The 23,420-nt window shown below is 34.1% G+C and overlaps 1 protein-coding gene and 1 pseudogene across 6 annotated transcripts in view; one reads left to right on the plus strand and one right to left on the minus strand.

Annotated features, from left to right (window-relative positions):
* Positions 1-23,420, minus strand: part of LRP1B (LDL receptor related protein 1B) — a 1,899,381-nt gene that overhangs the window by 1,297,205 nt on the left and 578,756 nt on the right. The gene's annotated exons all lie outside the window — the stretch shown is intronic.
* On the plus strand, positions 10,520-11,985 carry LOC306658151 (dnaJ homolog subfamily A member 1-like; annotated as a pseudogene). Its single transcript has one exon. The product of its transcript is annotated as a dnaJ homolog subfamily A member 1-like (transcript).

Consider the following 23,420-nt stretch of genomic DNA (forward strand, 5'->3'; position numbering starts at 1 on the left):
AATTGAAATCAATGATTAACTTTCTTCACATTTTACAAGTCTTCCTCTGTCCTTCCAATCTGCAAAGTGATAATGGTTACATTTTATAGTACATTGACAACTCCCTTATAATATACACACCCTGAATGTATTCATCTCATTTAGAATTTTAGGCAAAAGGCATGAATGAATTTATGGCAATCTACTCACTACAAGTTTTAACTTTACAATGATGAGCATTTTCTTTTTTACTATTTCATTATTATTTTTAGACACCAATACAAAATAACTTTCTTCTATGCTTTGTTTATAAATTCATTTACTAAATGTTTACTAGGGTGTATTTTGCAACAAGGATGATACTGAATAGATATTGGAATATAAATGTAAATAAAACAAAGTTTCCAACCTCCATGAATTTAATATTTATATTTTATATATTATATATTTATATAATCTTATATTTATAACAAGAATATGTGTTATATGCAGAAATACCTTTAACTCTGCATCAAAAGTGAGAAGTTATATAAAAGAGAAAAAAAATCATGTAAAATGGAGGTTGTGAAGTCGATTCAGTCTAAACAGACTAAAAGGATTCTGGGATGACTTGTGAACATTGTGCTACCTATCCATGTCAGAGGCTAAAAGGCACCTCTCTCTGGAGAAACCTAAGACTATATGTGAGTCATCTGGAGAAAGGGTTTTTGGAACTGATCTAAATAGGGATTTCTTTTCCATCTCCAATAGTTGTCTGTTTTCCCAAGTAACAAACTCATTTTAGCTACTGAACTAAGAGTTTCTTATTCTCTCAGTATGAGTCTCATTAACAATTAGTCTCTACTACTGACCCTCTGCAAAAGTTCATGTTTTTGTTTTGCAGACTATGTATTAAGTTTCATGCCTGTTTTTGTGGACTTCATACTATCTCTGGTAATCTCCACATAGACCCATGTTTTGAGGAAGGCAATTCGAATCTTAAAGTATAGATGGAATCTTTATGGGCACATGCAGTCAAACAGGCAAAAAAAAAAAAAGAAAAGAAAAAAGATAGAAAAAGTGCAACCACTGGTAGCAAGTCAATAAAGTAAAGGGTGTTTAAAGAAAATTTGCCTAATTAAAAGGCTAGCAATATGAGTGCTAACAACTTAGTTCAGAAAAAACTAACTTAAAACATTCCATTTTTTAAATTTGAGGAAAGGAGATCTGAATCCATTAGGCAGATAACTGAGAATTACTAGTGTTTTTTGTGTTAGGAAAGTCCATCACTAGGAATATGGAATAAGACAGTTATTTTATTTGAAAGCATCCAAAAATATTGGAGAAATAATTTGTACATGTATGATTACATGAATGGTATGAATCTACATTGTGCACAACCATAGAAACAAAAAGATGTCCCCCATTTGTGTACATTGAATCAAAATGCAGTCTGTAAAAAAAAAATTAAATTAAAATTAAAATAAGCTATGATAATACCATAATATGAAATGATTAGGATAGTAGGTAGAGAAATGGAAATGAGGAAAGGATGGAATAAAATTGAGGGAGATGAGAAAGACTGAAGTCTCTTGAGTGTACAGAGCTAGATCAATGAGTTAAAGAAGGTGTGAAGTCAGTCTGGACATTAAGTGATTTTTATAACCTTGATCCATCCTGTGCAACCAAGAGCATAAGCGTGGTAGAACTGGAGGAGGGTGAATGAGATGCCACAGACATCAATGAGGAAAACGAAAAACAGGGATTCTGGACCTTTCAAAATGTGAGAGATTCCTTAGAAATGTAAGAAATTAGAAAACCTGTGTACTTTCTAGAGAACTAGATGAAAAAAATCTAGATTGAAAGTGTTCAAGTTAGTAAATGAGTGAATAAAATCAAGTAGAAAACCTATGCTATAATTTAAAAAATTCAGGTAATAAAAGAGAAACTACATAAGAAGGCACACAAGTAAGAGACAATTTCCTTTTAAGACAAGAAATAATTGAGTGTATCAATAGTTTCTGAACAAGGTTCTAGTAAATAATCAGAAAATGCTTAATATGAACAGAAGAAGAAACATGTTTCCAGAAAGCAATAATGGGGAAAACTTGAAACAAAAAATAAGTATTAAGAGATTAAATTTGAAAAAGAAAACTCATGTCTCTTTCTTTGAAGGAAAAAGACAAGACAGTCAAGAACAAATAAGCATTGGATAGGCAAGTTGAAGGATTTCATTTGGGATAGACTTGATCTCGAAGAAGTGACAAGTGAGGCCGATAGCTCACTGCAATCAAGGACAGCTTAATAGCTAGATCAGAATATAAGTAGAGTAGAAATTATTTGGGCTGGAATCAAGTTGATGTGACTTCTCTAGTGGACCCTTAATGTTATTCATGTTAATTCTCTCTTGATCCCAGTGGTTTTTGTATGTGTCACAGGGATGCTTGGAATATATTTGCAAGAAAGATAGAACCTCATCACTGGAAGCTGCTAATGGCATGAGTCATGCAAAAGAATATGCAAGATGATAGAAACTGAAGAGTAGATGGAGAGTTTCATCAAGCATAGAGCAATGAGAAAGTGGAATACTCTAATAATTTATACTGTGGCAAGAGGCTAAAAAAGGATCCTGAGATTCACTTCTGCAATAACCAAGAATAGTGTAGCCAACAGCAGTGCCTTTTACCTGGTGATAATGTGTATTTTTAAAATTAAAATCTAGCAGTAAAGATGTAGTAATGGTAAACATAATCATATTAATGACTAATATAGGAATCTAAAAGAATAAAATGAACAATTCATTTACATTCAGTAATATAATGGCTTGGGCAGTCTGAAACAGAGTTTGTACTGAGCAGTTTGTCATCCTGAAGCTGCTCTAATTAGCTTTATTGTCTAGGTCCACTATCAGAGTAGCTGAATAATTGTCATTTATAACTGTAAATTAAGAATCCATTGAGTTCTAGAGTTTCAGTATGAATAAACCAAGACTGGACACTATGAATTCAAGAATCCACTGCTGCAAGATAAATGGGGACAATGTTTTGTGTTTTTTGGTTAGTGTCTCCAGGTTGTTTATACCCACAGTGTAGTCTACAGGGCTCAGTTTATTTACCCCACCCCAGGAGACACAATTCAAATGAAATCAGAATACATTTTCCATTACATTTTTATTTTCTGTCCTTTCATCTGGAGCCTAAGGAACTTGACATTATAAGTGGAAAGGAGCAAAAAGATGATCAATCAGGCTTTTAAAAGCTGTGGAGAAAGAGTCTGCAATACCTTTTTCCTTTATATCCAACATAAGCAAAATACAGCAGGTAATGATGTGGGATGCAATAAAGATTTTATTATCATTTTATTGGGATGAACATTCTATCTTACTCATATTTCTACCTATATAGTTCATTTATCCCAAACTTTTAGTAATAAAGTTAATGGCATTCCACACTTCCGAACAGTCCTGCAATATTTTATGCCTTATGCATACATGTATATGAAATGGCAGAATATATCAGTCCAAGGATAAACAGAACTCAAAATTATACTGTTATATAATGAAAAATTAATAGGTATACTGTTTATTGTACTTAATCAGTAAATGATTTAATTAACTCTTTCATTTCATCTCTTTTTGCTCTGCTTCTAGAAATATCAGTGTTTAAGGTCAACCATAATTAAAATATTACTAATTTTATTGAACCCCAGATTTTTTCCCTGAGCATTCTCCCTGGGCACTTTATACTTCTTTATTTTGCCTAATTCACACAACACTATTCCAAGCCTGGAGTTGTTTTTCTGATATTATAGAGAGCTTATAACTTGCCTAGGGTCCAAGGAATGACCTTATCTGAATTCAAATTTAGGTTTTTCTGGCTGTAAATGTCCTTGTACTAAAAACATGCCTGACAGAAAAGGATACTGAAATACTTAACACTTGGTGTTCTTTGTCAACCCACTGACAACTTTTTAGTAGAAAAGGAATTAGCAATATGAATCTAACAATATCCTTCTAGATTCTGGAGAAATAAGAAAAAAAATGCCAATACATAAAATAGAATTCTGTTCAAATTCACACCTATGTTGTCAATAAGGAGAAATAATTAAAGGAACAACATAACTACCATTTAAAAAATAAATTATATAAAATCAGTCATGTTAGAACATAAGGTTGTAATTCTGACTTTTTGTTCTAAAAAAACTTATGAACATTTCCATAACATATAAAAGTTAACAAGAATTATATAATTTTACATCTGAATAATGATAAATTATAGATCTGTTATCCACTGAACTAGCACAGAAATATATCCACCATTCTTTAGTGATCTTTGTCCTCATTTATTTGTGGTGTTCCAGTAGGAAGATTTTTACAAGAAGATGACTATCTTCCAAAAAAAAAAAAAAAAGTTTAAACATATTTTTCAAGCTTATGAATTTCCCTAATCTTTCTTTGTTTTAGTTTTTTCATCTAGGAAAAAAATACCAAATTCCCCTTATCATTAAATTAGTAATATTACTGATTAAAATTAAATTTCTAGATATAAAAGTATTTTGAATGAAATTTTCATAATATTAAGGCTATCATTACTAATAATTATAGTTTGGTAAATGTTGTTTTAATTTGCTTCAATCAACCTGACCAATAATATATTTGTTTGGTAAAAATGATCATGAAGTATTTCATGAATCAGAAAGTGAAAATTATGGGGCGCTCCAAGATGGTGGATTAGAGGGTGACTGCATCTCCAGTTGCTCCAGAACCCAGGATTCAAGAAGGGGAGGCATTGAGAGACTCAGACTAAAATAGAACCACGGGGTGAGTCTCCCCCACCCGGTGAAGCTCGGCCTGAGGGGCAGGCCGGGATTCAATCGGCTTATTAGAGTAGAGCAGGGCAGCTAGAGTCTTCTCCAGGCAGCACTGGGTACTCCAGCGGTGGGCTCCTCCCACACGGCCAGCTTCTCAGAGCAGGCCCCCCAGTGAGAGCCTTTCCACACAGAGCCAGCTCCAAGCCCTGAAACCAGTAGTGGGCTAGGGGCAGCTTTCTTCGGAAGCACTGCATTATCAAGTTACTCCAAGACTTCAGGCTACTGAAGGCTGGGAGGTGATACACTGGAAATCTATACGGACACTATAAGCAAATAGAGGAAATCTGCAATATAACAGAGTCCCACTGACATCTGACCAATATAAGAAAACAAGGGAAGAAAATGTCCCAAACAAACCTAGATACTATATCAATAAAACCCAATGACAGCACAGCAGAAGAAATGTCAGAAAGGGAGTTCAGAATGTACATCATTAAAACAATCAGGAAAGAAAATGAGGAGATGAAAGAACAAATGCAGGCATTAAATGATCACACCAATCAACAGTTAAAAGAGCAAGTACAGGAAGCAAGAGATCATTTCAATAAAGAGTTAGAGATACTGAAAAAAAAACAAACAGAAATCCTTGAAATGAAGGAAACAACAAACCAAGTTAAAAACTCCATAGAAAGGATAACCAATAGGATAGAACACCTGGAAGACAGAACCTCAGATATTGAAGACAAAATATTTAATCTTGAAAACAAAGTTGACCAAACAGAAAAGATGGTAAGAAATCATGAACAGAATCGACAAGAATTATGGGATATCATGAAGAGGAAGAGGTCAAATTTAAGAATTATTGGGATTGAGGAAGGCTTAGAGAAACAAACCAAAGGAATGAACAATCTATTCAATGAAATAATATCAGAAAATTTTCCAAATCTGAAGAATGAAATGGAAAACCAAGTACAAGAGGTTTATGGGACTCCAAATATGCAAAATTACAACAGACCTACACCAAGGCACATTATTATGAAAATACCTAACATTCAAAATAAAGACAGAATTTTAAAGGCCACGAGAGAAAAGAATCAGATTACATTCAGGGGGAAACCAATAAGAATATCAGCAGATTTTTCAATCCAGACCCTAAAAGCTAGAAGGGCCTGGAACAACATTTACCAAGCCCTGAAAGAAAATGGATGCCAACCAAGAATTTTATACGCAGCAAAACTTACTTTCAGATTTGATGATGAGATAAGATCCTTCCATAATAAACAAAAGCTAAAGGAATTTACAAAAAGAAAGCCAGCATGACAGAACATTCTCAGTAAAATATTCCATGAGGAAGAGATGAAAAACAATGATGCAAATCAGCAACAGGAGGAAATAGCCTAAAGGAATGTCCAAATAAAGGAGAAACCAAATCATGTCAAAAAACAAAAATGAGTCAAATGACTGGGAATACAAATCATATCACAATAATAAGCCTGAATGTTAATGGCCTGAACTCTTCAATCAAAAGACATAGACTGGCAGATTGGATTAAAAAGAAAAATCCAACAATTTGCTGCCTGCAAGAGACTCATCTCATAGAAAGAGATACCCATAGACTAAAGGTGAAAGGATGGGAAAAAACATACCAAGCACACGGACACAGCAAAAAAGCTGGAGTACCCATCCTCATTTCAGATAATGTGGACTTCAAGCCAAAACTAGTCAGAAGGGATAAAGAAGGACATTAAATGCTGCTTAAGGGAAGCATAAATCAGCAAAACATAACAATCATAAATATCTATGCCCCGAACATTGGCTCATCCGTGTACGTCAAACAAATCCTTCTCAATTCCAGAAATCAAATAGACCACAACACAATAATACTAGCCGATTTTAACACACCTCTCTCACCACTGGATAGATCTTCCAAATAAAAATTGAATAAAGAAACCATAGATCTCAATAACACAATCAACAATTTAGACTTAACCGACTTATATAGAATATACCATCCAACAAAGAATGAATACACTTTCTTCTCAGCAGCACATGGATCCTTCTCTAAAATAGCCCATATTTTATGACAGAAAGCTACTGTTAGCAAATACAAGAAGAGATACTACCTTGTACTCTATCAGATCATAATGGATTGAAATTAGAAATAAATGACAGAATAAAAAAACAGAAACTTCCCCAATACTTGTAGATTAAATAATACACTATTATAGGATGAATGGATAACAGAAGACATCAGGAGGGAAATTAAAAAATTCTTAGATGTAAACGAGAACAAAGACACATCATATCAAAATCTCTGGGACACTATGAAAGCAGGACTTAGAGGAAGATTTATTTCATGGGGTGCATTCAACAAAAGAAGTAGAAATCAACAAATAAACAACTTAACACTACAGCTCAAAGCCCTAGAAAAAGAAGAGCAGACCAACACCAAAAGTAGTAGAAGACAGGAAATAGTTAAAATCAGAGCCAAAATCAAAGAAATTGAAACAAAAGAAACAATCAGAAAAATTAACAAAATAAATAGTTGGTTCTTTGAAAAAATAAACAAAATTGATAAACCCTTAGCCACACTAACAAAGAGAAAGAGGGACAAAACTCAAATTACTAAAATTCGGAATGAACAAGGAAATATCACAACAGACACGAGTGAAATACAAAAACATAATTAGAAGCTATTTTGAAAATTTATACTCCAACAAAACAGAAAACCTCGAAGACATCAACAAGTTTCTAGAGACATATGAATTACCTAAACTGAATGAGGAGGACATACACAACTTAAATAAATCAATTTCAAGCAATGAAATAGAAGAAGTCATCAAAAGCCTACCAACAAAGAGAAGTCCAGGACCAGATGGGTTCTCAGCCACGTTCTACAAAACCTTTAAAGAAGAGCTCATTCCAATACTTCTCAAAGTATTCCATGAAATAGAAGAAGAGGGAACCCTCCCAAAATCATTCTATGAAGCTGATATCACCCTGATACCTAAACCAGACAGAGACACATCGAGGAAAGAAAATTCAGACCAATATCTTTAATGAACATCGATGCAAAAATTCTCAACAAAATTTTAGCAAATCGCATACAAAAATATATTAAAAAGATAGTGCACCACAATCAAATGGGTTTTATCCCAGGGATGCAAGGTTGGTTCAACATCCGGAAATCAATAAATGTCATTCACCATATCAACAGACTAAAAGTTAGGAATCACATGATTATTTCAATAGATGCAGAAAAAGCATTCAATAAAATACAGCATCCCTTCATGCTCAAAACACTAGAAAAAATTGGGGTAGTGGGAACATTACTTAACATTGTAAAGGCCATCTATGCTAAGCCCATGGCCAATATCATTCTAAATGGTGAAAAACTGAAAGCATTCCCCCTAAAAACTGGAACAAGACAGGGATGCCCTCTTCCACCACTTCAATTCAACATCGTTCTTGAGGCTCTAGCCAGAGCAATTAGACAAACCAACAAAATTAAAGGGATACGAATTGGAAAAGAAGAACTCAAACTATCCCTGTTCACCGATGACATGATTATATATTTAGAGGAACCTGGAAATTCCACCAGAAAATCTTAGAACTCATAAGTGAATTTAGTAAAGTAGCAGGTTACAAGATCGATGCTCATAAATCCAACGCATTTTTATACCTAAGTGATGAATCTTCAGAAAGAGAAATTAGGAAAACTACCCCATTCACAATAGCAGCGAAAAAAATAAAATACTCACAAAAGAGGTGAAAGACCTCTACAATGAGAACTACAGAACACTAAAGAAAGAAATTAAAGAAAACCTTAAAAGATGGAAAGATCTCCCATGTTCTTGGATAGGCAGAATTAATATTGTCAAAATGGCCATACTACCAAAAGTGCTACACAGATTCAATGCAATTCCAATTAAAATCCCAATGATGTACCTTACAGAAATAGAGCAAGCAATTATGAAATTCATCTGGAAGAGTAAGAAACCCAGAATAGTTAAAGCAATCCTCAGTAGAAAGAGTGAAGCAGGGGGTATCGCAATAGCAGATCTTCAAGTCGATTACAAAGCAATAGTAACAAAAACGGCATGGTATTGGTACCAAAATAGACAGGTAGATCAATGGTACAGAGTAGAGGACATGGACACAAACCCAAATAAATACAATTTTCTCATACTAGACAAAGGTGCCAAAAATATGCAATGGAGAAAAGATAGCCTCTTCAACAAATGGTGCTGGGAAAACTGGAAAACCATATGCAACAGAATGAAATTAAACCCCTATCTCTCACCCTGAACAAAACTCAACTCAAAATGGATCAAGAACCTTGGAATCAGATCAGAGACCCTGCATCTTATAGAAGAAAAAGTAGGTCCAAACCTTCAACTTGTTGGCTTAGGATCAGACTTCCTTAATAGGACTCCCATAGCACAAGAAATAAAAGCAAGAATCAACAACTGGGATAGATTCAAACTAAAAAGCTTTCTCTCAGCAAAGGAAACTATCAGTAATGTGAAGAGATTGCCTACGGAGTGGGAAAATATCTTTGCCACTCATACTTCAGATAGAGTGCTAATTTCCAGAATCTATAAAGAACTCAATAAACTCTACACCAAGAATACAAATAATCCAATCAACAAATGGGTAAGGAAATGAACAGGCTCTTCACAGAAGAAGATGTACAAGCAATCAACAGATATATGAAAAAATGTTCAACATCTCTAGTAATAAGAGAAATGCAAAACAAAACTACCCTAAGATTTCATCTCACCCCAATTGGAATGGTGATTATCAAGAATACAAGCAACAACAGGTGTTGGCGAGGATGTGGGGAAAAAGGTACATTCATACATTGCCAGTGGGGTTGCAAATCAGTGCAGCCACTCTGGAAAGCAGTATGGAGATTCCTCAGAAAGGTTGGAATGGAACCACCTTTTGACTCAGCTATCCCACTCCTTGGCCTATACCCAAAAGACTTAAAATCAGCATACTACAGAGATACAGCCACATCAATGTTCATAGCTGCTCAATTCACCATAGCCAGATTGTGGAACCATCCTAGATGCCCTTCAGTTGATGAATGGATAAAGAAACTGTGGCATATATATACAATGGAATATAACTCCATCATGAAGAATGATAAAATTATGGCATTTACAGGCAAATGGATGAAATTGGAGGGTACCATGCTAAGTGAGATAAGCCAATCTCAAAAAACTAAAGGACAAATGAACCTGCTGATAAGCGGATGAGGACATATAATGGGGGGTAGGAGGGGTTAGCGTTAGGGTTAGGGTTAGGTTTAGGGTTTGGGATAAGGAGGGTGGTAAGAATGGAGGAAGGAAGGACTGTATAGAGGGAAAAGAGGGGTGGGAGGGGTGGGGGGAAAGGGAAAAAAATAACAGAATGAATTAAACAACATTGCCCTATGTAAATTTATGATTTTTAATAAAAATAAATAAATAAACCTGAAAAAAAAAGAAAGTGAAATTTATTTTAGTATAATTCAGCGTTAAATCCATTGCTTATTATAAAAAAATTTAAAAAGACATGCTTGAATGAACAAAACTTTCTAATCCCATGACTATCCACTGTCATCAGAAGTCAAAAAAAAGGTCCGTATAGAAAGATCATCTTTCCATCAATTTAGAGATTCACACAAATTAAAATAATATTTTTTAGATTGTGAAGAAGTGAAGATAATATCATAAAAAGATAATTTCAATATTTGTGTACAAAATTGTTTAGGGAAGACAACATTTGCCTAAAAATAATTCCATTCTGGGAACTTTCCAGAATACTCGGTGAGAGGCAGAGAAGTGATGGCTGCCAGAGCTGCACACAGTATGTGCTCCTTCCCAGTCCCCCTCATCAGCCCCAGCCCACTCTCTGGCTGCAGAAAACGGTGAAAGAAAGCATTTACTGTGATGCTTTGGGGGTCAAACCCAACGCCACCCAGGAAGAACTGAAAATGGCTTACTGGAAACTGGACGTGAAGTACCACCCTGATAAGAATTCAAATGAAAGAAAAAAGTTTAACCGGATTTCTCAAGCTTAGGAAGTTCTCTCTCTGATGTCAAAAAAAGGGAATTATATGATAAAGGAGAACAGGCAATTGAGGAAGGTGGAGCAGATGGTGGTTTTGGCTCTCCCATGGACATCTTTGGTATGTGTTTTGGAGGAGGAGGAAGGATGCAAACAGAAGAGGTAAAAATGCTGTACATCAGCTCTTGGGAACTTTAGAAGATTTACATAATGGTGCAAAAAGAAAACCAGCTCTACAAAAGAATGTGATTTGTGACAAATGTGAAGGCCAAAGTGATAAGAAAGGATCAGTAGAGTGCTATACTAACTGCCCAGGTACTGGCATGCAAATAAGAATTCATCAGATAGGACCTGGAATGGCTCAGCCAATACAGAGTGTGCGTGGAGTGCCAGGGCCATGGGGAACGCATCAGTCCTAAAGATAATGAAAAAGCTGCAATGGAAGGAAAATAGTTCGAGAGAAGATTCTAGAAGTTCATATTGACAACAGCATGAAAGATGGACAGAAGATAACATTCCATGGTGAAGGAGACCAAGATCCAGGACTGGAAACAGGAGATATTATAATTGGTTAGATCAGAAGGACCATCCTGTTTTTATGCAATGAGAAGACCTTTTCATGTGTATGGACATACAACTGGTGGAAGCATTGTGTGGCTTCCAGAAGCCAGTATCCCCTCTTGGTAATCCAACCATAGTCATCACCTCTCATCCAGGTCAGACTGTCAAGCATGGAGATAGACAGTGTATGCTAAATGAAGGTATGCCAATTTATCATAGACCATACGAAAAGGTCCACCTAATCATTGAGTTTAAGGTAAACTTTCCTGAAGATGTTTTTCTCTTTCCTGACAAACTCATTGCTGGAAAAACTTCTACCTGAGCGTAAGGAAGTAGAAGAGACTGATGAAATTGAATAGGTAGACCTGGTGGACTTTGATCCAAATCAGGAAAGACAGTGCCATTATAATGAAGAAGTATATGAGGATGATGAACATCATTCCAGGGGTAGTGTTCAGTGTCAAACCTCTTAATGGGGCTAGTGAATAACACTCACTGCATGCATTTTATATGTAGTAGTGCATGAGTGAAGGATAACAATCACAATATGCTCACTACTTGCTATTGTTTTTGTTTTAATATTCAATTATAGTAGTGTTTTAAAAGTTAAATGAATAAATGCAAATATTAAAAAAATTCCATTCTATTTATTTTTTACTTTGCTTATGAGCAAATAATTTTTCTTTGCTTTCAAACAGTGAAAATATTTGTAATTGAAAAGTTTTCAAGACATCAATTTACTATAGTTCCACTTTTATGTTTCCAATTCGTTTTAGGTTCCAGAATGACTTCTTGCTTTAAGAAGTATCTGCTCTGAGATTATATTAGGTATGTGTGGAACCTATATATATATACTTTTCCATATTCATTTTTTTTAACCTGGGAAAGTAAACAGAATTTAAACCTGGATTATTAAAAGCTTGCTATGGTTAAAGGCTCTTTAGAGCCAATTGAGAAGGATCACTGAGAAATCAATTCCTCATTTTAGGTTTGGCTTGGATTTACAATGGAAGTGTTAAAGAAGGTGAACCTTTCCACTTCCATTGCAGATTTTTCAGAAGTGAACAGTGGGAACCAATGTAATCGTCTAAATTTTTGCCTGATGTTATTGGTCCAGGTACCCAGGATTCTATATCTCCCACATTTTTATTCATTGCTTATACGTTTAACAAACATTTACTGAAAACATACCCACTGTCAAGAACCATATTAGTCATTAGAGATACAAAGACCAATATTTAAGACATGCTTCCTGGCTTAAGGTCTCTCCATTCTGTCATATGGGGAAAGAAAAATGAAAAGAAGGTTAGAAACTGTGAGTACAGGATAAAACTGGAAGTTAAGAAAAGACTGCTATTGGTAATAATAAGATAGTATTACTATATGTTACGTTTCAAACTAATTTTGCACATACTTTCTGGTGAGATTTAAACATAATTTTCAATAGATAAACATCATTACACATACAACCATTTAATAAGGAGGGCTATAGTACATGGTAAGAGATTTAAGATTCTGTTCTACCTGACTGACTCAACAAGTAAAGGCAAAATTAGTATACATTGACTGTAAGGAAAAGGCTCTTTACAATGAAGATTATTAACCACCTGAAAAATAGACCCATAATATATCTATCAGAAGACAACACTAGATAATTACTTAAGGACCAAGACTTTGCTAAGAAAATAAGCTTTTGAATAACTCATTTACATATCTTTGCAGGTCTGCCATGCTATGGAACAGAATGAGAGATATATAGAAACCTGGATGAATAAATTGTATACAATCATTAAGGAAAATGGAATATAATTAAAGTATTTCCTCTACATGTTACTTTATTTAGTCAGTTGCCAAACATTCTTTTGACACTTGGCAACATACATATATATGGTTATGTGCTACCTAACTAGAGAAACAAATAAAAATCAGGTAGAGATTCTTATGAGTCTCAACATTTGAAAATAATGGGAAATGGTAAATATATGAGAGGTAGAGATAAATTCATGCCATTTTTCAAAAAGGGGAGTTTGTTTCTCACTGTGTTGGGAAAGGGAGAGTAGGGAAGACTTCATTGAAGAGATGGTATTTGAACAGACACTAGAAGAGTTAGAAAAGTACTAGAAAAGAATTGGAAGGCATTTCTGTCTAGAAAAAAGAAGGCTGATTGTGATAATAAACACCATCAATAAAAGTTAACTTATAGACGTTCACAATTGAAATATCAGGAAATGACTGTGAGTTTGGAAAGGGAGGAATAAATTATAGAGAAATTATAGACAGAGTCAAAATTTCAGTTTCTATAATACCCCTATTTTGTTACACAATGTAACTATGTCCTTTACTGTAATGAAATCTATTTTAAACAAAATTAAAATACTACAGAATATGAGGTTGGACTCATACTCTCTTTTTAATATTTGAAGATATTTAGACTGATTGATAATTCAGAGCATTTTTAATTGACTTGCTGGAAAAAGCCAAAGTAACAAGTGTTACCTAATTTGGCTTGAATTTTATTTCTTCTCACTTCATGTTATTTTTTTCTAATTTTTCAACCAAGCCTACTTTGAAGGGCATATAAGATCAAGTCACATCTGAGAATGTAAGTGAGGGAAATTGAGAATGCAATTTTTTTTTCCAATATAACTTTTCACATATGTTCTCACAGATGGTATTTAAAAATATTTTAATGATAAAAAAGAAATGAGCTTCAGTTTGGCAGTTTGACCCTGAAATAGACATTACCCCTCAGATATCCAAAGGTAGTTGTTTTGAATGCAAATTGAGGTTCTTTTTTTCTGGAACCACTCACTCATCATCTACGCCCTCCACACATACACATTCTTTTTCACAACTGTCTGAGATAAAGTGACTATATTTAAAGAATGATTAGGGTAAAATAAGACAAAAAGTTCAGAGTTTTCAATGATGCATTTATTTATGGTTATAGAATAAATAGTTTTATCATGTAGGTATCCTCATAGTTACATGAAACCTCTTAACAGCAACTTGCTAAATTATATAGTAACTGTATGGAAAGACAGATAATGAAAAACAGTGAGTCACTGAATTTGGAAAGGAATAAACTAGAAAACCTGAAAAATGCTAGCCAAATATTTTATAAAATGTGATATGTGAAATGACTCCATATTGAAATTTTAATTTTTTTAATAATTATATATTTTAAAGGTAAATTGAAAATGTAATTAGTACCTTAAATCTTTAATATAATGTCATCATTTTAAAATAAGTTTATTTTTTAAAAAAGTTTAGAAAAGTATCGTGCCTATAGTATACAAATGTAGCAAAAATAATAATGTGATATGTGAATGACTAGAGTTTGGGAAACATTTATTGTTCATAAATGGATGCTAGAGTCCAAATAAATATGACATTTTTTTGTGCTCAAATGATAATAACCATTCATTCCAGTCAATTGTCATGAAAAACATTTTTTACTTTACAGATATTCCTTGACTTACAAGGGGGTTATATTCTGCTAAATCCATCAGAAATTTAACATATCCTAAATAAAAATGCAATTAATACACCTAAAGTACCCAACATACCGAATCAGCAACACAGTCCATTGCAGAGTATCCATTGTTTACTTTAGTGATTTCCTGGATGACTAGGAACTGCAGCACACTGGCACTGCCCAGCATTGTGAGTTGCTATAACATAGCCCAGGAAAAGATCAAAATTCAAGTATGGTCGCCATTGAAAGTGTGTGGTTTGACATTATTATAAAGCTGAAAAATCCCAAAGTCAGATTATCCTTAAGGCAGGCACTATCCAGAGTAAAGAATCTAACTGCCTACCTATTATGTTTATCTAGATTAAGATGTAAGATTTGGATAGTAAATTCGTTATAAGAGTCTCTCTGAATACTTAATCATACTTGCAACTAGAATATTGATCACTGGTGACTATTAAAAGTTTAATTTTCTAACACATTGTTCTCAATTTTAAAAGTTGTATATACTGAATTTCAAAGAATGAACAAAAAAGGTTTTAGTTTGTCTTAGATTGTTTTGGGACAAGGAATACAACTCAAATCTTTGAATGGAAACATCCAAGAAAGAATAAAGGACTCTTTTTTTTTCTGGACATGTGATTTGGGAAATTATCACCATGATAAGGATAACCTGCACTACTAGAACAAATATCCCACAGAGCCAAGAGTTAAATCTGTATTGTTCCCTACTCTTCTTCTCTTTAGCTGTGATCCAAAAATACGGTCAGCTTTTAATACAAATCTCAAATTAGTAGGTTGGAAGTCGAATATGTAAAGAAACTATTTGAACAATCAGAACCATGTAAGAGTGGGTGGCCCTGGGAATAATGATGTCTATGATATCATAGAAGTAACTGTGTGTGTCTGGAAGCAATGGAGGGAATCCAAGCACCCAGTAGACATTTGCTCAACTTCTTTCCAAAATTCCATTTAGCTAAGAGATTCTCTGATTCTTATCCTATGAAAACATAAGGCATGATAGTATATGATCCCTTGCAAATCATGAGGGTACCATTTAATATCTTACTACAGTTATGTATCATGCTTTAGTTTTATGACTTTGAAAAATTGTTTGTCTAACATATGCTTACTATATTCATCTGGCATTGTAAATATTTATAAATCATCATCACTGTTATGCTCACTTTACAGGTAACAAAAGTAAGATGGGGAGGAACTGCAAAATCTCTTACTTCTAGCCTTAGATATGATTTCCAGGATTTCAGAGACTATCTATCACTCAGAGTCCAGATACTTTAAGTTTTTGTCCAATTTGGTTCATATCCTACTGAGTATAGTAGCTCATAACTTTCTTAGTGATAATAGATAATAACATACACAAAAGGGGGAAAAACCCACCATCAACTCAGATAATGTTCACCTGAATGGAAAGGGCTCTGAAGAAATTAGTCACTGCTCACCAACTTTGCTAGAAGAAAATCTCCCAGAGCACAGAGAATAGCTGGGTCAGAGGTGACTGTGTATTTCATTATACCTTATATATGTATATGCTCAAAAGCCTAGTCAGTGGTACTCACTATACTCACTACTAAATTCACAGGTAAAATATCAGAAATATTCCCAATTTTTACATACTCAAGAGCTGTGGTAGAAAATGAAAAATTCCAAAGCTAAAATATTTCATTTCAGCACTCAAATTCATTTACTTCGATACCCTGTTGACTGATGCAATTTTAGACTACAACAAGAAGAACCAAATACACCCTGCCTAAAGAAGTAATAAGTAAGGAACATTTTGAAATGGAAGCCCTGGAGACAGGAAAGAACATAGGTAAAGTTTTCTGTGTATGTACAAAAGTACTCATAAGTAAAATGAACCAGTGTGTCAAAATGTAATTCTGTAATTCCCAGGGCAACATCTTAGAAAACTGAGTTTGCAAGCAATGTATTTGGTATATGTGATGGTTTGAGTTTCTCAAGGCCCATGCCAGTCCCAGAACATTCTCTCTTTGGTACAGATATTAATTATGAAATTATGAAAGTAAACTTTTTATCAGTGTCATGTAAGTATTAATCAAAAAGAAACACAGAAAATTATAGATAAGTCAACTTTTCTTTTCCATGGATGTCCCTTTATTTATCCTCTGATTTCCATATATAGGTTTCAACAATCTCTGCACCAACTATCCCAGTACAAGCAGAACAGATTCTGAGAATAATAACTCACTGAAATTGAGGCAGTTACAGTCACATTTGCACTCCCTGAAGCTGGCAGTTTCATTCTCTAGAGACAGGTGCATTTATCACATTCACAACCATAGTAAAATGAAATCATCAACTAAAGGGACTCTGACTCACTCATTTTCCTCTAGGAGAGCCACCAACCATTTTGAATATTTAAAAAGAAAGATCTCCAGCCTCTGTCTGTCTGAGATAAAACTGAAAGTCCAGAGAAGTTGGTGATGAATATCAAGATATTCCATGACACATTCAGAGTCAGGGCCATGACCAGTCCTTAAAGAGTGCATTAATGTGGCACACGGGAACCAATGATACATTAAAACATGGGGGACAGGAGAGTAGAATACTCTAGCATAAAATAAACTTATGAAAAGGTTTTAGAATTTTAATTTTAGTCTGTCTGACCATGTACCTCTTGCTGAGATTTGGCCTCTATGTATCCTCTTTCCCTGCCCAAGCAAAACAAAACAATCCTTTTTTTTATTTTAATGTTATTGTCAACATAAGATTTTCTCACTATGCATTTTGTTACCACATATAATATACACATTATCTCACAATCTCCTCTGTACAAATCCTAAATGGATTGACTTTCTTGACAAATAATAAGCTGTATTGAACTGAGTCATTTTCTTTCTCTACAACATGTTAATGTTCTTTGCTTAGGTGTATTCTTAATTGCAAGGGAAAAACAAATAGGGTGTCACAGTAGATTTACTTCTTTTTCTTTTTGATATTTATTTCAGGAACAGTGAAGATTCAACTAGCTACGAATTTCCTTTGGCTTTAGCCAGTAGTATTCAATATGTTTTTTTCTAGGAAACCTCAATGAATTTCCACAAATTAAAAATTAGTTTAAACACTGATAATTTCTAGACACTCATTTAGTTCCACAGGATAAATTTTACATGTACATAAAGCATTTTGGGGGGTACTAGGTATTGAACTCCGGGGTACTTGGTCACTGAGCCACATCCCCAGCCCTATTTTGTATTGTATTTAGAGATGGGGTCTCACTGAGTTGCTTAGCACCTTGTTCTTGCTGATGCTGGCTTTGATCTCATGATCCTCCTGTTTTAGGCCTCCCAAGCCACTGGGGTTATGGGCCTGCGTCCCTGCACCCAGCTACATAAACCATTTTTTAAAAGTCGGAGAAATTATATCACATTAATGTACTAAGAAAGTAATTGAACAATTGTTCTGCATTACCTTATGAACACTACAAAATATCATAATGAACGGCAGATGCATCTTCTTGCAGAGCACAATCAACCTACTTATAAGACACATAAAAATACATACTCTCTAAATAATATGATAGAGACTGAGAATTATCAGTGTATTTAAAATAATCTAATGGTATCCAAACACATCAGGAAAAATCTGGGTATACCCAAACTAAGAGACTTTCTACTTCCTAGCATTCCCCAGATGATAGCTACATATCTTTAGACTCCTTGAAAGACAATATAGAAATAAAAGAAAACATGAAAAGCTGTAGGCACATTCCTTGGGCAGATAAATTCCATTTCTCCTCTTATGGAATACCCAAACATAAAAGTTAACCTTAAACAGCAGACTACAGGATGCACAAGTCTTCACTGTCAAACAAACACCTTTGAGTTGTGAAAATAAGACATTTGTTGTTTATACTAAAGTTACTGAAGTTTCACAGATAAAGAGAAGAAATTGCTCTCAAGATCTCAATGATGCTTGTCAAAATGGGAGAAGGCAATGATTACACATGGAAATGTAAAGAGATTAGCCTTTGGGAATCCCAGCTCAGAGATAAACTTATCGGGAATTACTGTTTATATTGGACTGCTTCTGCTCCAATGCTTAACTCCTCTCCTCTAAAATGTATGAGGTATACTAATAAATGTATACATGTTGCATGAAACTGTTTGAAAACTACTAATGGTCATGAATTTATGCAGTTCAGTGTCTCGAACAGCATCATATGCAAATAAAGCTTTTTTATTTTCCAGGTTGAAGTCCTGTCTATGAACTTTCACAAACCTGCATTTTTCTCCTCTCCACTGAAAGGTCTGTTATCTCCTTAATACTGCTCTGATAATGGAAAAGATTTCTACTGATTAGGATAATCTCTGATTTCTAGCTCATCAACTTCCATGTGCTAATAGTTTTGAAAACAATTTTACCCCACCTAATACTCTGTAAGCTCACCCATAATTTTCCCATCTCACTTCTTGGATAATAGTATTATTTTTTTGATACATGCAGAGTTTGATTATGTGATATTTTTCACATGAAAACACTGATGTGGGTGAGTGGGAGGGTAAACCTTTCAAATAATGATCAGCTAAAATATCTTCAAGGGAGAGAAAAAGTAAATAACTATTTTCAAGTTCAATCACCAAATCATGAGCAGTCTAAATAACTTTCCCTCGAACATGAACTATTTCTTTAAAAAATAATCTATTCACAAAAGATTGGGTCTAAAATATAGATCTCTTCTTTAATACTGTGTTATAGATAATTACAATGCTTCAAACCTCCAAGGAGCCTCAAGCTCTTAATTCACATGCTTGGCATATCATGTCTTTATAATGACATTCAGAGACAGTGGGTTCAGCAGTTTTTCCCTTTCCTTTGTCATTCATTACATTCCAAACATTTGTGTCCTAAAATATATGTAGGGCAACTGTCTTTATAACTATTCTTAGCTCTGTAAAGCCAAATAAGACTTTTCTATAGTTATTCCAGTTTTACTTTTTGAATATTTCATCACTTTATTTGTTAGCTAAAATTTTACCACAAGGATGGCTTAAGATAAAGAAATGGTATGTGAAATATGTATTCAATTCATTGCTGTACATTTCTAATTCAAAAGAGCAATGTCAAATAGATGAACTACCTTTATTTTTCAACCTTTCTTTCCCAAAGGAGAATCTAAAAATTAAAATACATTCACAGGCATGAAACTTTAGATTTTCTCATAGACTTATCTTAGGAGTTATCACAGTTTTTTGTTTGTTTGTTTGTTTGTTTGTTTGTTTGTTTTTAAGGCCTTTATCTAAAGGGAAAGGGGAAAGGTTGCATTCCTACCTTCAACTGTATCACATCCCCTGCTTGTGTATTGACCAAATGGTTCAGGCAAGGAAAATTCACTCATTTAAGAGTTAACTTAATGCAACTTGAAGGAAAAAAAGAATTCCCAAAGTTGTTCCTTGTGCTCTCTGTGTCCTCACAGTGGGTGGTGCTATGTTGTGGCGGCTGTGGTGGTTTGTGTGTTACTGTTATGATATTGCTGCTTCATTCCTCCTAGTAGCTATGGATAGTGTGGAAAGGTAGATAGTAGACACAGAAAAGAGTCTTCAGTGTTACCTGAGGAAAATTAGAAACATCTAATTCTCAGAAGGATAACAAGTGTGTTGGGCTCCAAAATTTCATTATACACACAGTATTTGAAGATTTTTTTTTTTTTCTGTTAACATTGTCCTGGGAAGATTCACCAATCATATTACTCTATTGGATGCAGAATTGTAAAGATCCAAAAAGTAAAATCCAATTGCTCAACAAAGGAATAAAAAAATTAGTGAAATATTTCAGAAAAATAGCATATTCTTACCAAAAGTAATGCCTAAAATCTTGGTAACCTATTAATAAAAATTATTTTATAAGCTCAAGTTTTAAAGTTCTAACAGTTTAGAGTAAGGAAGACTTCTATTTAACCTAAAAATGGTATAGAAATCTGGAACAAGCAATAAGCTGAATATAAATGATTATAGTGAATGATAAAAGATTGGCGAGTGTTGAAAACACCTGTAAGAAGAGAGACGACTCATAATGATAGGCCCAGGGGTTATAAACCGAGGTACTGAACACAGAATGAGATGGTAGCTGGGAAAATGTAAGAGGTTTTGCTCATGGCAAAATAAATGAAATACAATATTCAAAAGGTGGAAGAAATAGGAAATAAATAATAGGAGACCTAAGAGGAGCAGCACAGGAAAAATCTGTTGGGAGTTTAAAAAGTGAGACAGAAATAAAAATATAGCTATCAATGAAGGTTACTCTGACAAAACTTTACCTTAAAATACTGGTTTTTAATATCAGATAAATATAGACAAATATGTTTCAAGTTAATTCTGGGAATACTGGGAGGTTAAGTTTATTGAATAAGCTACGTAGAAAAATTTTGGGCCTACAGATTAAGAGTGAGGTGGGATGGATTATTCACATTTTTTGATAAAAGAAAAGTGAGTTGAAAGTATCTTTCCTTAGTGTTTCTTACAGAACAGGAAGGGACTAGATTTGATAAGAATAGATCCATTTTTGGCAAAGGTCCAATGACACTAGAACTGAAAGTACAAATTTACACAGAAACAACACATTCCGTTCTTGCTTTTTCCACAAGAAATATTTCAGAATTTAAAGGCTTAAAGTCTATTAAATATTTGTAACATTTATTTGTATAGCCTAAGTATATATTTATTAATGGAAAGTTTTACAGTTCAAAATACCAAGAACTAAATGTACAACATGCAGAAAGACCTATTTGCAGGCACAAAGGCACACCAAACTGCTATGGAATATTTAACAAGACACAAGTCAAATCAGATGATTTACATATGGGTAATACTGAAATTAGGCAAAATTTAGTGATAGGATGACCCTTGAGGACATCATGCTAAATAAAATAAGCTAACCACAAATAGACAAATACTATATCATTTCATGTATATAAGGTATCTAAAGTAGTCAAATTCATAGAAACACAAAATAGAATGATGATTACCAGTGTTGAGGGTGTGGAGGGAAATTGTTGCTTAATGTGTACAGAGTTTCTGATTCAAAACAAAAACATTGCAGTTGTCTCACAACAATATACTTAACACCCCTGAACTGTACTGGTGAAAATAGTTGACATGGTAAAATTTCTGTAGGTTTTTTACCACAATAAAAAAATTAGGCAAGGTTTTGAAATTAGCAAACCTCTTAGATATGCTTTCTCTCTTTCCTACCCATGACTTCAGTTATCCCCAGCAATAGGCAAATCGGATTCCTAATATTCTCATTTAGCCCTTTCCTAAAGTGTTGCAGGCCCCACCTAGGTCTCCTCTTCCTCTCTGGAAGACCTATGGAATAAAGCTTTCTGCAGAATTGTTACTGGAAGCCCAGCCCAGGGACCTTGGATCCTAGCTGTCTGGATTCAGCCACCTGCCAGCATAAGAACAGACAAAAGACGGAAAAGGAAAAGCAAGCTTGATACAGTTTCATCACATCAAAGAAAAATCAGCTAGATGTCTTGTCCCCCACTCCCAGACCCACAGAAGCAATTAAAATTTGCAGAAACAAAAACAATACAGTATACATATGTAGATTTAGTTAACCAACCTCTTAAGTCTGAAGGGGCAATCTCCACTCCCATCTTTGGCACCTGTCTGGGTTGGGGGTTGCAGCCTTTTTGTTTTCCTTTCTCAGCAAGAGGATGCCGTTTCCAATTTTAGATGGGGGTCCCAAAATTCAGTCTCTTTCAAAACCTCTTCAACTACAGTATAATTGTCTTGTAAACTGATAATCATTTATATTTAATCTTTATCCTAAGATACTTTTAAATATGTTGCTCTTTAATTGAATAAGCTTGTTTCAAAGGACCTAAGTTAAAGAAAACCATTTCCTAATGCAAAACAACCCATGTTGACAGATGATAGGCATAGAAGAAATGCTTGTACCTCAAAATAATGAGTATGTGCAGGCAACAGGGTAGGGCTGGGGTGGTCAAGTTATTTGGAGAATACTTTTAAGTTAGACAAATTACTTCTATAGGGATGCTTGAAGGGATGCTTGTCATGTACGAGTTCATCTTTTAAATGTGCACATATGTGCCTGTGTGTGTAAGGTCCTACAAAGGCTGTAGAGGAGCTACTCTGTTATCAATTTTACACTAAGAAAAAATAGTTTAACTGTAATGCCAAGCAGATACTCATGAACACACTTTAAGAGAAATGTGGTCTATTTCATTACTTATAATAAAAAACTTGGAAATAGGCTTTGATACAATATAGAAAGCATGTGAGGAGATAATCATTTCTTGGATATAGAATAGACTAGTTAAATCAATAAACCTTTTCAAACTATAATGTCCGAATCTTGTCTTTTTCTTTTATTTTTAGTGAATTGTTGGCTATGAATATATACATATGGCATAGATCTTTTCAATTTTTCAATATTCTTTTATTTTATATTGCAAATAGATCTAAATTATGCAAAATAAATGAACACAAGCTTTCAAAACCAATGCTTGCTAACCACTTTTGGATACATTCTTAACATTAAATGTGTTCTTACT

This window comes from Sciurus vulgaris, assembly GCF_902686455.1.
Source record: "Sciurus vulgaris genome assembly, chromosome: 3".
Lineage (NCBI taxonomy): Eukaryota > Metazoa > Chordata > Mammalia > Rodentia > Sciuridae > Sciurus > Sciurus vulgaris.